Source organism: Urocitellus parryii, chromosome X (genome assembly GCF_045843805.1).
Source record: "Urocitellus parryii isolate mUroPar1 chromosome X, mUroPar1.hap1, whole genome shotgun sequence".
NCBI lineage: Eukaryota > Metazoa > Chordata > Mammalia > Rodentia > Sciuridae > Urocitellus > Urocitellus parryii.
Genome location: NC_135547.1, coordinates 38,774,172 through 38,776,950, shown reverse-complemented (window position 1 = coordinate 38,776,950; position 2,779 = coordinate 38,774,172). Strand labels below are relative to the sequence as shown.

General features: G+C 34.0%; 1 pseudogene; it reads left to right on the top strand.

The window, feature by feature from the left end:
• The first annotated feature begins 776 nt into the window (after positions 1–776).
• LOC113188470 (ATP synthase F(1) complex subunit gamma, mitochondrial pseudogene) lies at positions 777–1,550 on the top strand (annotated as a pseudogene).
• The last annotated feature ends 1,229 nt before the right edge of the window (positions 1,551–2,779 follow it).

The following is a 2,779-nucleotide window of genomic DNA, read 5'->3' as shown; positions in this document are numbered from 1 at the left end:
ATCAGAGCAGAAAGAAATGAAATACAGACTAAAAGAACAATACAAAAGATCAATAAAATTAAGAGTTGGTTCCTTAAAAATGTAAACCAAATTGAAAAACTAGCCAAAAGAAAGGGAGTTAAATAATTAAAAGTAGAAATAAAAATGGTGATATTACAATAGATAGCATTGAAATTCATAGGAAGGTTAGGGAATATTTTGAAAAACTATAACTGAACAAAGAAGATTTTAAAATTTAAACAGATCAAAGATAAGCAATGAAATTGAAGCAGTAATAAAGTCTCCAATAAAGAAAAGCCCATGAGGGGCTGGAGTTGTGGCTCAGTGGTGGAGTTCTTGCCTGGTATGTGTGAGGCACTGGATTTGATCCTCAGCACCACATAAAATAAATAAGTAAACAAAATTAAGGTATAAAATGATAATTTAAAAAATCTCATGAATGAATAGATTCATGACTGAAGACTGAATTTTATCAGATGTTTAAAGAAGAACTAATTCCAATTCTCCTCAAACTATTCCTTAAAATATAAAAGGAAGGAATATTTCCAATTCATTCTAAGAATCCAGTATTACCCCACTACCAAACCTGATAAACAAAAAGAAAATTATAGACCAATAATATCCCTGATGAACATAGATGCAAAAATCTTTAATAAATACTTGCAAATAAAATCAAATACACTGGTACCACCACCTTGTTCTCTTGCGTGAGCATCATTGGGCTGTCTGACAGCGCATTGCAGTCACAATGGATCCAAGTTTTAAACATGGCAACTCTGAAAGATAATACCAGGTGACTAAAGTCAATTAAAAACATCCAGAAAATTACCAAGTCTATGAAAATGGTAGCAGCAGCAAAATATGCCCGAGCTGAGAGGGAGTTGAAACCGGCTTGAGTGTATGGAATAGGATCTTTGGCTCTGTATGAGAAAGCTGATATTAAGGAACCTGAAGACAAGAAGAAACACCTCCTTATTGGTGTGTCCTCAGATCGAGGACTTTGTGGTATTATTCATTCTTTGGTTGCCAAACAGATGAAAAGTGAGGTGCCTACACTCATGGCAGCTGGAACAAAAGTTATGCTTGTTAGAGTTGGTGATAAAATCAAAGGCATACTTCATAGGACGTATTTGGATCAGTTTTTGGTGACATTCAAAGACGTGGGAACAAAGCCCCCTACTTTTGGAGATGCATCGGTCATTGCTCTTGAATTACTAAATTCTGGATATGAGTTTGATGAAGGCTCTATCATCTTTAATTAACTCAGGTCTGTAATCTCCTATAAGACAGAAGAAAAGCCCATCTTTTCTCTTAATACAATTGCAAGTGCTGAGAGCATGAATATCTATGATGATATTGATGCTGATATGCTGCAAAATTATCAAGAATACAATTTGTCCAACATTATCTACTACTCCCTAAAAGAGACTACCGCCAGTGAACAGAGTGCTAGGATGACAGCTGTGGACAATGCCAGGAAGAATGCTTCTGAAATGATTCAACAGCACCTAACAAGGTATTCCACAAAGAGGAAATTTAAAAAACAATGATGATAATCAGCAGAGAGAGCTATTACACTAAGGCAAAATCTAATCAGAGGAGAAACCAAGTCACGTTAAATACCAAAAATTAACAAAAATGGTTGGGAATACAGATCATGTCTCAATAATAACCCTGAATGTTACTGGAATAAACTCACTAATCCAAAGCTATACACTCGCAGATTGAATTTTAAAAAAGACCCAACAATATGCTGCCTCCAAGAGACTCATCTCATAGGAAAAGGCATCCACAGGCTGAAGGTGAAGGGTTAGGAAAAATAATATCACTCTCATGAACTGCAGAACAAGCAGGGATTTCCATCCTCATATCAATAAAATAGACTTCAAGCTAAAATCAATCAAAAAGGATAAAGAAGGACACTACATACTGCTCCAGGGAATCATACACCAACAAGATTTAACAATTATAAATATATATGCCCCAAACAATAGAGCGTCTACATTCATCAAACAAACTCTTCCCAGGTTCAAGAATCAAATAGACCACAACACAATAATTTAGGGTAACTTTAACACATCTATTTCAGTTTTATATATATTTGTTCAGTTCAAAGGCTGAACAAAGAAACTATGGAAATCAATATATAATCAATAACTTAGACTTATCTGACATATATAGAATATTTCATCCTTCAACAAGAGAATACTCTTTCTTCTCAGCAGCACATGGGTACTTCTCTAAAATACAGCATATACTATGCCACAAAGCAACTCTTAGCAAATATAAAAAAGTAGATATACTACCCTGAATTCTCTCAGATCATAATGGAATGAAATTAGAAATCAATGATAAAATAAGAAAAAATCCACTCCAACACGTGGAGACTAAATAATATGCTACTGAATGAACAATGGGTTGCTGAAGACATCAAGGAGGAGATTAAATTTTTTTAGAGGTGAATGAGAACATAGATACAACATATCAAAATCTCTGGGTCACTATGAAAGCAGTTCTAAGAGTGCATTGCATGAAGTTCATTCCTTAAAAGAAGAAAAAGTCAACAAATGACTTAACATTACATCTCAAAGCCCTAGAAAAAGAAGAACAAATCTACATCAAAAGCAGAAGACAGGAAATAATTAAAATCAGAACTGAAATCAATGAAATTCAAACAAAAGAAACAATTGAAAAAATTGACAGAACAAAAAGTTGGTTCTTTGAAAAAATAAATAAAATGTACAGAACCTTAGCCATGCTAACAAAGGAGAGAGAAAAC